The sequence below is a fragment of the Anomaloglossus baeobatrachus genome, unplaced genomic scaffold (assembly GCF_048569485.1).
Source record: "Anomaloglossus baeobatrachus isolate aAnoBae1 unplaced genomic scaffold, aAnoBae1.hap1 Scaffold_3934, whole genome shotgun sequence".
NCBI classification, from domain to species: Eukaryota; Metazoa; Chordata; class Amphibia; order Anura; family Aromobatidae; genus Anomaloglossus; species Anomaloglossus baeobatrachus.
In genome coordinates, this window is record NW_027443273.1 from 37,648 (window position 1) to 51,476 (window position 13,829).

The following is a 13,829-nucleotide window of genomic DNA, read 5'->3' on the forward strand; positions in this document are numbered from 1 at the left end:
CTGCAGCACGGGGACATAGCCGAGTTGGTCAGGTTGAGTGGTGATGAGTTTGCTATTTGGATGAATAAAGAAAGTCAAAAGTGTGAAAGATAAAAAACAAAAGGAGGAAGTGTGAAAAGTGAATGGGCCAAATTGAGGTGCATATGAAGACGTATGCTTTCTTCCAATTCATTAAATCGGGCTAATATGAATCAGGTGAATTGAGTTCTGCTTTTGGAAACTGGGTTAAGAAGGGGTGCACCGTTCCTGGAGGTACTGCAATACCAGGTCAATGCGTGGAGTGGACAGAGCAAGCTCTTTTTCCATCTCCCTGTTCTAAAAATCCATTTAATATATGGTCCCCAGATAGGGGACGTATCAGATATTAAACTGATAAGAACAGATACTACACTTGATCTTAGCCAAAAGGCCGAGAAGCGATAACCAGAATTGGTTTGGGCCTCGAGTGGCACCCTGGCCTATGCCGGACACATCTTAGGGAGAGAGAGCGAGAGGGAGACAAACCCACGCCTACACAAGACATTTTGTCACCCAAGCCAACCCTTGAAAAGGCTGCTTTGCAGAGCCAAAACAAGAAGAATGGTGCGTTTTGCAGCCGCCGCCCACTGCAATGAATCTGAATAACTCCTCCTTTAGGGCGCAAGCAACTCCCCTCCCCCTTGCAGTCTTTCCAATTCACGATACAAAAAGACGGACAGGACAGGTTGCCTGACTTTCCGTCACTGCCACCCTTTGCCATCCTTACCCGTAGAAAGCCCTTTCATCATCCCCAAACCCTAATCTTTTCCCTTTCCTTCCCAGCCCCCAAACCCTGCCCTCTGTACCTTTCTCACCACCCGCTTCCCTTCTCCTGTCATCCCCCTACCACCCGGGAAAAAAAGAGATTGCCCCCTCCTTCCACTAGCCCACCCTCCCACCCAAAGAACAACTTCTTCTGCGCAGCTTGTTTTCTAGGCAGCAGCGCTATTGTGATGTCATCGGGGGGCATTGTGACAAGCCGCCAGTGTTCCGTCTCTTCATGTTGTGCACAGTTCAAACGGAAAATACATCAACAGGCAGACTACAGAAAAGCTTACTATCAAAGGTTAGAGGGGGGCTTTCTCAGAGGGCTTTTTACAGTTTTTCTATTCCCAATTAGCCGTTTAAGTGTACTTATTGAAAGTAGTAATTCTTTCATAGGCCGCCCTTTCTTAGTATTTGACGTTCCTTATATTGCGGTATGAGGCTTCGCAGTAGGTTGCAAACATTCATCACCCATGACTGTCCCCAATTGAGCTCAGAAGCTCAATGTCTATCATGACCTCTCTTTTAGAATGTCCAAGAGCAAGCAAACTATTCCTCCAGGAGAGGGCGCCAACAGACTACTAAAGAGATCATCATTACTCAAAGAAAACCCCAAAAACCAATGCATGATAGGAATAAACAGGTAACTTTCTTTGGAGTGGAAGCGGAGAGATCGCACCAGATGCCAATTCTAGATGTTATCACACCTGTGGTCACTGCAGCAGCAGGTGAATCCACTTTGTCCAAAAGGGATCTATTCCATTCAATTGCAAATGATCTAGATAAGACAGAGAACTGCAGCACGGGGACATAGCCGAGTTGGTCAGGTTGAGTGGTGATGAGTTTGCTATTTGGATGAATAAAGAAAGTCAAAAGTGTGAAATATAAAAAACAAAAGGAGGAAGTGTGAAAAGTGAATGGGCCAAATTGAGGTGCATATGAAGACGTATGCTTTCTTCCAATTCATTAAATCGGGCTAATATGAATCAGGTGAATTGAGTTCTGCTTTTGGAAACTGGGTTAAGAAGGGGTGCACCGTTCCTGGAGGTACTGCAATACCAGGTCAATGCGTGGAGTGGACAGAGCAAGCTCTTTTTCCATCTCCCTGTTCTAAAAATCCATTTAATATATGGTCCCCAGATAGGGGACGTATCAGATATTAAACTGATAAGAACAGATACTACACTTGATCTTAGCCAAAAGGCCGAGAAGCGATAACCAGAATTGGTTTGGGCCTCGAGTGGCACCCTGGCCTATGCCGGACACATCTTAGGGAGAGAGAGCGAGAGGGAGACAAACCCACGCCTACACAAGACATTTTGTCACCCAAGCCAACCCTTGAAAAGGCTGCTTTGCAGAGCCAAAACAAGAAGAATGGTGCGTTTTGCAGCCGCCGCCCACTGCAATGAATCTGAATAACTCCTCCTTTAGGGCGCAAGCAACTCCCCTCCCCCTTGCAGTCTTTCCAATTCACGATACAAAAAGACGGACAGGACAGGTTGCCTGACTTTCCGTCACTGCCACCCTTTGCCATCCTTACCCGTAGAAAGCCCTTTCATCATCCCCAAACCCTAATCTTTTCCCTTTCCTTCCCAGCCCCCAAACCCTGCCCTCTGTACCTTTCTCACCACCCGCTTCCCTTCTCCTGTCATCCCCCTACCACCCGGGAAAAAAAGAGATTGCCCCCTCCTTCCACTAGCCCACCCTCCCACCCAAAGAACAACTTCTTCTGCGCAGCTTGTTTTCTAGGCAGCAGCGCTATTGTGATGTCATCGGGGGGCATTGTGACAAGCCGCCAGTGTTCCGTCTCTTCATGTTGTGCACAGTTCAAACGGAAAATACATCAACAGGCAGACTACAGAAAAGCTTACTATCAAAGGTTAGAGGGGGGCTTTCTCAGAGGGCTTTTTACAGTTTTTCTATTCCCAATTAGCCGTTTAAGTGTACTTATTGAAAGTAGTAATTCTTTCATAGGCCGCCCTTTCTTAGTATTTGACGTTCCTTATATTGCGGTATGAGGCTTCGCAGTAGGTTGCAAACATTCATCACCCATGACTGTCCCCAATTGAGCTCAGAAGCTCAATGTCTATCATGACCTCTCTTTTAGAATGTCCAAGAGCAAGCAAACTATTCCTCCAGGAGAGGGCGCCAACAGACTACTAAAGAGATCATCATTACTCAAAGAAAACCCCAAAAACCAATGCATGATAGGAATAAACAGGTAACTTTCTTTGGAGTGGAAGCGGAGAGATCGCACCAGATGCCAATTCTAGATGTTATCACACCTGTGGTCACTGCAGCAGCAGGTGAATCCACTTTGTCCAAAAGGGATCTATTCCATTCAATTGCAAATGATCTAGATAAGACAGAGAACTGCAGCACGGGGACATAGCCGAGTTGGTCAGGTTGAGTGGTGATGAGTTTGCTATTTGGATGAATAAAGAAAGTCAAAAGTGTGAAAGATAAAAAACAAAAGGAGGAAGTGTGAAAAGTGAATGGGCCAAATTGAGGTGCATATGAAGACGTATGCTTTCTTCCAATTCATTAAATCGGGCTAATATGAATCAGGTGAATTGAGTTCTGCTTTTGGAAACTGGGTTAAGAAGGGGTGCACCGTTCCTGGAGGTACTGCAATACCAGGTCAATGCGTGGAGTGGACAGAGCAAGCTCTTTTTCCATCTCCCTGTTCTAAAAATCCATTTAATATATGGTCCCCAGATAGGGGACGTATCAGATATTAAACTGATAAGAACAGATACTACACTTGATCTTAGCCAAAAGGCCGAGAAGCGATAACCAGAATTGGTTTGGGCCTCGAGTGGCACCCTGGCCTATGCCGGACACATCTTAGGGAGAGAGAGCGAGAGGGAGACAAACCCACGCCTACACAAGACATTTTGTCACCCAAGCCAACCCTTGAAAAGGCTGCTTTGCAGAGCCAAAACAAGAAGAATGGTGCGTTTTGCAGCCGCCGCCCACTGCAATGAATCTGAATAACTCCTCCTTTAGGGCGCAAGCAACTCCCCTCCCCCTTGCAGTCTTTCCAATTCACGATACAAAAAGACGGACAGGACAGGTTGCCTGACTTTCCGTCACTGCCACCCTTTGCCATCCTTACCCGTAGAAAGCCCTTTCATCATCCCCAAACCCTAATCTTTTCCCTTTCCTTCCCAGCCCCCAAACCCTGCCCTCTGTACCTTTCTCACCACCCGCTTCCCTTCTCCTGTCATCCCCCTACCACCCGGGAAAAAAAGAGATTGCCCCCTCCTTCCACTAGCCCACCCTCCCACCCAAAGAACAACTTCTTCTGCGCAGCTTGTTTTCTAGGCAGCAGCGCTATTGTGATGTCATCGGGGGGCATTGTGACAAGCCGCCAGTGTTCCGTCTCTTCATGTTGTGCACAGTTCAAACGGAAAATACATCAACAGGCAGACTACAGAAAAGCTTACTATCAAAGGTTAGAGGGGGGCTTTCTCAGAGGGCTTTTTACAGTTTTTCTATTCCCAATTAGCCGTTTAAGTGTACTTATTGAAAGTAGTAATTCTTTCATAGGCCGCCCTTTCTTAGTATTTGACGTTCCTTATATTGCGGTATGAGGCTTCGCAGTAGGTTGCAAACATTCATCACCCATGACTGTCCCCAATTGAGCTCAGAAGCTCAATGTCTATCATGACCTCTCTTTTAGAATGTCCAAGAGCAAGCAAACTATTCCTCCAGGAGAGGGCGCCAACAGACTACTAAAGAGATCATCATTACTCAAAGAAAACCCCAAAAACCAATGCATGATAGGAATAAACAGGTAACTTTCTTTGGAGTGGAAGCGGAGAGATCGCACCAGATGCCAATTCTAGATGTTATCACACCTGTGGTCACTGCAGCAGCAGGTGAATCCACTTTGTCCAAAAGGGATCTATTCCATTCAATTGCAAATGATCTAGATAAGACAGAGAACTGCAGCACGGGGACATAGCCGAGTTGGTCAGGTTGAGTGGTGATGAGTTTGCTATTTGGATGAATAAAGAAAGTCAAAAGTGTGAAAGATAAAAAACAAAAGGAGGAAGTGTGAAAAGTGAATGGGCCAAATTGAGGTGCATATGAAGACGTATGCTTTCTTCCAATTCATTAAATCGGGCTAATATGAATCAGGTGAATTGAGTTCTGCTTTTGGAAACTGGGTTAAGAAGGGGTGCACCGTTCCTGGAGGTACTGCAATACCAGGTCAATGCGTGGAGTGGACAGAGCAAGCTCTTTTTCCATCTCCCTGTTCTAAAAATCCATTTAATATATGGTCCCCAGATAGGGGACGTATCAGATATTAAACTGATAAGAACAGATACTACACTTGATCTTAGCCAAAAGGCCGAGAAGCGATAACCAGAATTGGTTTGGGCCTCGAGTGGCACCCTGGCCTATGCCGGACACATCTTAGGGAGAGAGAGCGAGAGGGAGACAAACCCACGCCTACACAAGACATTTTGTCACCCAAGCCAACCCTTGAAAAGGCTGCTTTGCAGAGCCAAAACAAGAAGAATGGTGCGTTTTGCAGCCGCCGCCCACTGCAATGAATCTGAATAACTCCTCCTTTAGGGCGCAAGCAACTCCCCTCCCCCTTGCAGTCTTTCCAATTCACGATACAAAAAGACGGACAGGACAGGTTGCCTGACTTTCCGTCACTGCCACCCTTTGCCATCCTTACCCGTAGAAAGCCCTTTCATCATCCCCAAACCCTAATCTTTTCCCTTTCCTTCCCAGCCCCCAAACCCTGCCCTCTGTACCTTTCTCACCACCCGCTTCCCTTCTCCTGTCATCCCCCTACCACCCGGGAAAAAAAGAGATTGCCCCCTCCTTCCACTAGCCCACCCTCCCACCCAAAGAACAACTTCTTCTGCGCAGCTTGTTTTCTAGGCAGCAGCGCTATTGTGATGTCATCGGGGGGCATTGTGACAAGCCGCCAGTGTTCCGTCTCTTCATGTTGTGCACAGTTCAAACGGAAAATACATCAACAGGCAGACTACAGAAAAGCTTACTATCAAAGGTTAGAGGGGGGCTTTCTCAGAGGGCTTTTTACAGTTTTTCTATTCCCAATTAGCCGTTTAAGTGTACTTATTGAAAGTAGTAATTCTTTCATAGGCCGCCCTTTCTTAGTATTTGACGTTCCTTATATTGCGGTATGAGGCTTCGCAGTAGGTTGCAAACATTCATCACCCATGACTGTCCCCAATTGAGCTCAGAAGCTCAATGTCTATCATGACCTCTCTTTTAGAATGTCCAAGAGCAAGCAAACTATTCCTCCAGGAGAGGGCGCCAACAGACTACTAAAGAGATCATCATTACTCAAAGAAAACCCCAAAAACCAATGCATGATAGGAATAAACAGGTAACTTTCTTTGGAGTGGAAGCGGAGAGATCGCACCAGATGCCAATTCTAGATGTTATCACACCTGTGGTCACTGCAGCAGCAGGTGAATCCACTTTGTCCAAAAGGGATCTATTCCATTCAATTGCAAATGATCTAGATAAGACAGAGAACTGCAGCACGGGGACATAGCCGAGTTGGTCAGGTTGAGTGGTGATGAGTTTGCTATTTGGATGAATAAAGAAAGTCAAAAGTGTGAAAGATAAAAAACAAAAGGAGGAAGTGTGAAAAGTGAATGGGCCAAATTGAGGTGCATATGAAGACGTATGCTTTCTTCCAATTCATTAAATCGGGCTAATATGAATCAGGTGAATTGAGTTCTGCTTTTGGAAACTGGGTTAAGAAGGGGTGCACCGTTCCTGGAGGTACTGCAATACCAGGTCAATGCGTGGAGTGGACAGAGCAAGCTCTTTTTCCATCTCCCTGTTCTAAAAATCCATTTAATATATGGTCCCCAGATAGGGGACGTATCAGATATTAAACTGATAAGAACAGATACTACACTTGATCTTAGCCAAAAGGCCGAGAAGCGATAACCAGAATTGGTTTGGGCCTCGAGTGGCACCCTGGCCTATGCCGGACACATCTTAGGGAGAGAGAGCGAGAGGGAGACAAACCCACGCCTACACAAGACATTTTGTCACCCAAGCCAACCCTTGAAAAGGCTGCTTTGCAGAGCCAAAACAAGAAGAATGGTGCGTTTTGCAGCCGCCGCCCACTGCAATGAATCTGAATAACTCCTCCTTTAGGGCGCAAGCAACTCCCCTCCCCCTTGCAGTCTTTCCAATTCACGATACAAAAAGACGGACAGGACAGGTTGCCTGACTTTCCGTCACTGCCACCCTTTGCCATCCTTACCCGTAGAAAGCCCTTTCATCATCCCCAAACCCTAATCTTTTCCCTTTCCTTCCCAGCCCCCAAACCCTGCCCTCTGTACCTTTCTCACCACCCGCTTCCCTTCTCCTGTCATCCCCCTACCACCCGGGAAAAAAAGAGATTGCCCCCTCCTTCCACTAGCCCACCCTCCCACCCAAAGAACAACTTCTTCTGCGCAGCTTGTTTTCTAGGCAGCAGCGCTATTGTGATGTCATCGGGGGGCATTGTGACAAGCCGCCAGTGTTCCGTCTCTTCATGTTGTGCACAGTTCAAACGGAAAATACATCAACAGGCAGACTACAGAAAAGCTTACTATCAAAGGTTAGAGGGGGGCTTTCTCAGAGGGCTTTTTACAGTTTTTCTATTCCCAATTAGCCGTTTAAGTGTACTTATTGAAAGTAGTAATTCTTTCATAGGCCGCCCTTTCTTAGTATTTGACGTTCCTTATATTGCGGTATGAGGCTTCGCAGTAGGTTGCAAACATTCATCACCCATGACTGTCCCCAATTGAGCTCAGAAGCTCAATGTCTATCATGACCTCTCTTTTAGAATGTCCAAGAGCAAGCAAACTATTCCTCCAGGAGAGGGCGCCAACAGACTACTAAAGAGATCATCATTACTCAAAGAAAACCCCAAAAACCAATGCATGATAGGAATAAACAGGTAACTTTCTTTGGAGTGGAAGCGGAGAGATCGCACCAGATGCCAATTCTAGATGTTATCACACCTGTGGTCACTGCAGCAGCAGGTGAATCCACTTTGTCCAAAAGGGATCTATTCCATTCAATTGCAAATGATCTAGATAAGACAGAGAACTGCAGCACGGGGACATAGCCGAGTTGGTCAGGTTGAGTGGTGATGAGTTTGCTATTTGGATGAATAAAGAAAGTCAAAAGTGTGAAAGATAAAAAACAAAAGGAGGAAGTGTGAAAAGTGAATGGGCCAAATTGAGGTGCATATGAAGACGTATGCTTTCTTCCAATTCATTAAATCGGGCTAATATGAATCAGGTGAATTGAGTTCTGCTTTTGGAAACTGGGTTAAGAAGGGGTGCACCGTTCCTGGAGGTACTGCAATACCAGGTCAATGCGTGGAGTGGACAGAGCAAGCTCTTTTTCCATCTCCCTGTTCTAAAAATCCATTTAATATATGGTCCCCAGATAGGGGACGTATCAGATATTAAACTGATAAGAACAGATACTACACTTGATCTTAGCCAAAAGGCCGAGAAGCGATAACCAGAATTGGTTTGGGCCTCGAGTGGCACCCTGGCCTATGCCGGACACATCTTAGGGAGAGAGAGCGAGAGGGAGACAAACCCACGCCTACACAAGACATTTTGTCACCCAAGCCAACCCTTGAAAAGGCTGCTTTGCAGAGCCAAAACAAGAAGAATGGTGCGTTTTGCAGCCGCCGCCCACTGCAATGAATCTGAATAACTCCTCCTTTAGGGCGCAAGCAACTCCCCTCCCCCTTGCAGTCTTTCCAATTCACGATACAAAAAGACGGACAGGACAGGTTGCCTGACTTTCCGTCACTGCCACCCTTTGCCATCCTTACCCGTAGAAAGCCCTTTCATCATCCCCAAACCCTAATCTTTTCCCTTTCCTTCCCAGCCCCCAAACCCTGCCCTCTGTACCTTTCTCACCACCCGCTTCCCTTCTCCTGTCATCCCCCTACCACCCGGGAAAAAAAGAGATTGCCCCCTCCTTCCACTAGCCCACCCTCCCACCCAAAGAACAACTTCTTCTGCGCAGCTTGTTTTCTAGGCAGCAGCGCTATTGTGATGTCATCGGGGGGCATTGTGACAAGCCGCCAGTGTTCCGTCTCTTCATGTTGTGCACAGTTCAAACGGAAAATACATCAACAGGCAGACTACAGAAAAGCTTACTATCAAAGGTTAGAGGGGGGCTTTCTCAGAGGGCTTTTTACAGTTTTTCTATTCCCAATTAGCCGTTTAAGTGTACTTATTGAAAGTAGTAATTCTTTCATAGGCCGCCCTTTCTTAGTATTTGACGTTCCTTATATTGCGGTATGAGGCTTCGCAGTAGGTTGCAAACATTCATCACCCATGACTGTCCCCAATTGAGCTCAGAAGCTCAATGTCTATCATGACCTCTCTTTTAGAATGTCCAAGAGCAAGCAAACTATTCCTCCAGGAGAGGGCGCCAACAGACTACTAAAGAGATCATCATTACTCAAAGAAAACCCCAAAAACCAATGCATGATAGGAATAAACAGGTAACTTTCTTTGGAGTGGAAGCGGAGAGATCGCACCAGATGCCAATTCTAGATGTTATCACACCTGTGGTCACTGCAGCAGCAGGTGAATCCACTTTGTCCAAAAGGGATCTATTCCATTCAATTGCAAATGATCTAGATAAGACAGAGAACTGCAGCACGGGGACATAGCCGAGTTGGTCAGGTTGAGTGGTGATGAGTTTGCTATTTGGATGAATAAAGAAAGTCAAAAGTGTGAAAGATAAAAAACAAAAGGAGGAAGTGTGAAAAGTGAATGGGCCAAATTGAGGTGCATATGAAGACGTATGCTTTCTTCCAATTCATTAAATCGGGCTAATATGAATCAGGTGAATTGAGTTCTGCTTTTGGAAACTGGGTTAAGAAGGGGTGCACCGTTCCTGGAGGTACTGCAATACCAGGTCAATGCGTGGAGTGGACAGAGCAAGCTCTTTTTCCATCTCCCTGTTCTAAAAATCCATTTAATATATGGTCCCCAGATAGGGGACGTATCAGATATTAAACTGATAAGAACAGATACTACACTTGATCTTAGCCAAAAGGCCGAGAAGCGATAACCAGAATTGGTTTGGGCCTCGAGTGGCACCCTGGCCTATGCCGGACACATCTTAGGGAGAGAGAGCGAGAGGGAGACAAACCCACGCCTACACAAGACATTTTGTCACCCAAGCCAACCCTTGAAAAGGCTGCTTTGCAGAGCCAAAACAAGAAGAATGGTGCGTTTTGCAGCCGCCGCCCACTGCAATGAATCTGAATAACTCCTCCTTTAGGGCGCAAGCAACTCCCCTCCCCCTTGCAGTCTTTCCAATTCACGATACAAAAAGACGGACAGGACAGGTTGCCTGACTTTCCGTCACTGCCACCCTTTGCCATCCTTACCCGTAGAAAGCCCTTTCATCATCCCCAAACCCTAATCTTTTCCCTTTCCTTCCCAGCCCCCAAACCCTGCCCTCTGTACCTTTCTCACCACCCGCTTCCCTTCTCCTGTCATCCCCCTACCACCCGGGAAAAAAAGAGATTGCCCCCTCCTTCCACTAGCCCACCCTCCCACCCAAAGAACAACTTCTTCTGCGCAGCTTGTTTTCTAGGCAGCAGCGCTATTGTGATGTCATCGGGGGGCATTGTGACAAGCCGCCAGTGTTCCGTCTCTTCATGTTGTGCACAGTTCAAACGGAAAATACATCAACAGGCAGACTACAGAAAAGCTTACTATCAAAGGTTAGAGGGGGGCTTTCTCAGAGGGCTTTTTACAGTTTTTCTATTCCCAATTAGCCGTTTAAGTGTACTTATTGAAAGTAGTAATTCTTTCATAGGCCGCCCTTTCTTAGTATTTGACGTTCCTTATATTGCGGTATGAGGCTTCGCAGTAGGTTGCAAACATTCATCACCCATGACTGTCCCCAATTGAGCTCAGAAGCTCAATGTCTATCATGACCTCTCTTTTAGAATGTCCAAGAGCAAGCAAACTATTCCTCCAGGAGAGGGCGCCAACAGACTACTAAAGAGATCATCATTACTCAAAGAAAACCCCAAAAACCAATGCATGATAGGAATAAACAGGTAACTTTCTTTGGAGTGGAAGCGGAGAGATCGCACCAGATGCCAATTCTAGATGTTATCACACCTGTGGTCACTGCAGCAGCAGGTGAATCCACTTTGTCCAAAAGGGATCTATTCCATTCAATTGCAAATGATCTAGATAAGACAGAGAACTGCAGCACGGGGACATAGCCGAGTTGGTCAGGTTGAGTGGTGATGAGTTTGCTATTTGGATGAATAAAGAAAGTCAAAAGTGTGAAAGATAAAAAACAAAAGGAGGAAGTGTGAAAAGTGAATGGGCCAAATTGAGGTGCATATGAAGACGTATGCTTTCTTCCAATTCATTAAATCGGGCTAATATGAATCAGGTGAATTGAGTTCTGCTTTTGGAAACTGGGTTAAGAAGGGGTGCACCGTTCCTGGAGGTACTGCAATACCAGGTCAATGCGTGGAGTGGACAGAGCAAGCTCTTTTTCCATCTCCCTGTTCTAAAAATCCATTTAATATATGGTCCCCAGATAGGGGACGTATCAGATATTAAACTGATAAGAACAGATACTACACTTGATCTTAGCCAAAAGGCCGAGAAGCGATAACCAGAATTGGTTTGGGCCTCGAGTGGCACCCTGGCCTATGCCGGACACATCTTAGGGAGAGAGAGCGAGAGGGAGACAAACCCACGCCTACACAAGACATTTTGTCACCCAAGCCAACCCTTGAAAAGGCTGCTTTGCAGAGCCAAAACAAGAAGAATGGTGCGTTTTGCAGCCGCCGCCCACTGCAATGAATCTGAATAACTCCTCCTTTAGGGCGCAAGCAACTCCCCTCCCCCTTGCAGTCTTTCCAATTCACGATACAAAAAGACGGACAGGACAGGTTGCCTGACTTTCCGTCACTGCCACCCTTTGCCATCCTTACCCGTAGAAAGCCCTTTCATCATCCCCAAACCCTAATCTTTTCCCTTTCCTTCCCAGCCCCCAAACCCTGCCCTCTGTACCTTTCTCACCACCCGCTTCCCTTCTCCTGTCATCCCCCTACCACCCGGGAAAAAAAGAGATTGCCCCCTCCTTCCACTAGCCCACCCTCCCACCCAAAGAACAACTTCTTCTGCGCAGCTTGTTTTCTAGGCAGCAGCGCTATTGTGATGTCATCGGGGGGCATTGTGACAAGCCGCCAGTGTTCCGTCTCTTCATGTTGTGCACAGTTCAAACGGAAAATACATCAACAGGCAGACTACAGAAAAGCTTACTATCAAAGGTTAGAGGGGGGCTTTCTCAGAGGGCTTTTTACAGTTTTTCTATTCCCAATTAGCCGTTTAAGTGTACTTATTGAAAGTAGTAATTCTTTCATAGGCCGCCCTTTCTTAGTATTTGACGTTCCTTATATTGCGGTATGAGGCTTCGCAGTAGGTTGCAAACATTCATCACCCATGACTGTCCCCAATTGAGCTCAGAAGCTCAATGTCTATCATGACCTCTCTTTTAGAATGTCCAAGAGCAAGCAAACTATTCCTCCAGGAGAGGGCGCCAACAGACTACTAAAGAGATCATCATTACTCAAAGAAAACCCCAAAAACCAATGCATGATAGGAATAAACAGGTAACTTTCTTTGGAGTGGAAGCGGAGAGATCGCACCAGATGCCAATTCTAGATGTTATCACACCTGTGGTCACTGCAGCAGCAGGTGAATCCACTTTGTCCAAAAGGGATCTATTCCATTCAATTGCAAATGATCTAGATAAGACAGAGAACTGCAGCACGGGGACATAGCCGAGTTGGTCAGGTTGAGTGGTGATGAGTTTGCTATTTGGATGAATAAAGAAAGTCAAAAGTGTGAAAGATAAAAAACAAAAGGAGGAAGTGTGAAAAGTGAATGGGCCAAATTGAGGTGCATATGAAGACGTATGCTTTCTTCCAATTCATTAAATCGGGCTAATATGAATCAGGTGAATTGAGTTCTGCTTTTGGAAACTGGGTTAAGAAGGGGTGCACCGTTCCTGGAGGTACTGCAATACCAGGTCAATGCGTGGAGTGGACAGAGCAAGCTCTTTTTCCATCTCCCTGTTCTAAAAATCCATTTAATATATGGTCCCCAGATAGGGGACGTATCAGATATTAAACTGATAAGAACAGATACTACACTTGATCTTAGCCAAAAGGCCGAGAAGCGATAACCAGAATTGGTTTGGGCCTCGAGTGGCACCCTGGCCTATGCCGGACACATCTTAGGGAGAGAGAGCGAGAGGGAGACAAACCCACGCCTACACAAGACATTTTGTCACCCAAGCCAACCCTTGAAAAGGCTGCTTTGCAGAGCCAAAACAAGAAGAATGGTGCGTTTTGCAGCCGCCGCCCACTGCAATGAATCTGAATAACTCCTCCTTTAGGGCGCAAGCAACTCCCCTCCCCCTTGCAGTCTTTCCAATTCACGATACAAAAAGACGGACAGGACAGGTTGCCTGACTTTCCGTCACTGCCACCCTTTGCCATCCTTACCCGTAGAAAGCCCTTTCATCATCCCCAAACCCTAATCTTTTCCCTTTCCTTCCCAGCCCCCAAACCCTGCCCTCTGTACCTTTCTCACCACCCGCTTCCCTTCTCCTGTCATCCCCCTACCACCCGGGAAAAAAAGAGATTGCCCCCTCCTTCCACTAGCCCACCCTCCCACCCAAAGAACAACTTCTTCTGCGCAGCTTGTTTTCTAGGCAGCAGCGCTATTGTGATGTCATCGGGGGGCATTGTGACAAGCCGCCAGTGTTCCGTCTCTTCATGTTGTGCACAGTTCAAACGGAAAATACATCAACAGGCAGACTACAGAAAAGCTTACTATCAAAGGTTAGAGGGGGGCTTTCTCAGAGGGCTTTTTACAGTTTTTCTATTCCCAATTAGCCGTTTAAGTGTACTTATTGAAAGTAGTAATTCTTTCATAGGCCGCCCTTTCTTAGTATTTGACGTT

At 46.4% G+C, this 13,829-nt stretch overlaps 9 non-coding genes across 9 annotated transcripts; all 9 read right to left on the reverse strand.

Moving 5' to 3' along the window:
* Positions 1–230: 230 nt before the first annotated feature.
* LOC142276167 (U2 spliceosomal RNA) lies at positions 231–421 on the reverse strand. Its single transcript, XR_012739674.1, has one exon. It is a non-coding gene; the product is annotated as a U2 spliceosomal RNA (small nuclear RNA).
* Positions 422–1,808: 1,387 nt separating this feature from the next.
* Positions 1,809–1,999, reverse strand: LOC142276168 (U2 spliceosomal RNA). Its single transcript, XR_012739675.1, has one exon. It is a non-coding gene; the product is annotated as a U2 spliceosomal RNA (small nuclear RNA).
* A 1,387-nt stretch (positions 2,000–3,386) lies between these two features.
* On the reverse strand, positions 3,387–3,577 carry LOC142276170 (U2 spliceosomal RNA). Its single transcript, XR_012739677.1, has one exon. It is a non-coding gene; the product is annotated as a U2 spliceosomal RNA (small nuclear RNA).
* A 1,387-nt stretch (positions 3,578–4,964) lies between these two features.
* On the reverse strand, positions 4,965–5,155 carry LOC142276171 (U2 spliceosomal RNA). The gene has a single exon (XR_012739678.1). It is a non-coding gene; the product is annotated as a U2 spliceosomal RNA (small nuclear RNA).
* A 1,387-nt stretch (positions 5,156–6,542) lies between these two features.
* On the reverse strand, positions 6,543–6,733 carry LOC142276172 (U2 spliceosomal RNA). The gene has a single exon (XR_012739679.1). It is a non-coding gene; the product is annotated as a U2 spliceosomal RNA (small nuclear RNA).
* A 1,387-nt stretch (positions 6,734–8,120) lies between these two features.
* LOC142276173 (U2 spliceosomal RNA) lies at positions 8,121–8,311 on the reverse strand. Its single transcript, XR_012739680.1, has one exon. It is a non-coding gene; the product is annotated as a U2 spliceosomal RNA (small nuclear RNA).
* Positions 8,312–9,698: 1,387 nt separating this feature from the next.
* LOC142276174 (U2 spliceosomal RNA) lies at positions 9,699–9,889 on the reverse strand. Its single transcript, XR_012739681.1, has one exon. It is a non-coding gene; the product is annotated as a U2 spliceosomal RNA (small nuclear RNA).
* Positions 9,890–11,276: 1,387 nt separating this feature from the next.
* Positions 11,277–11,467, reverse strand: LOC142276176 (U2 spliceosomal RNA). Its single transcript, XR_012739682.1, has one exon. It is a non-coding gene; the product is annotated as a U2 spliceosomal RNA (small nuclear RNA).
* A 1,387-nt stretch (positions 11,468–12,854) lies between these two features.
* Positions 12,855–13,045, reverse strand: LOC142276177 (U2 spliceosomal RNA). The gene has a single exon (XR_012739683.1). It is a non-coding gene; the product is annotated as a U2 spliceosomal RNA (small nuclear RNA).
* Positions 13,046–13,829: the final 784 nt, after the last annotated feature.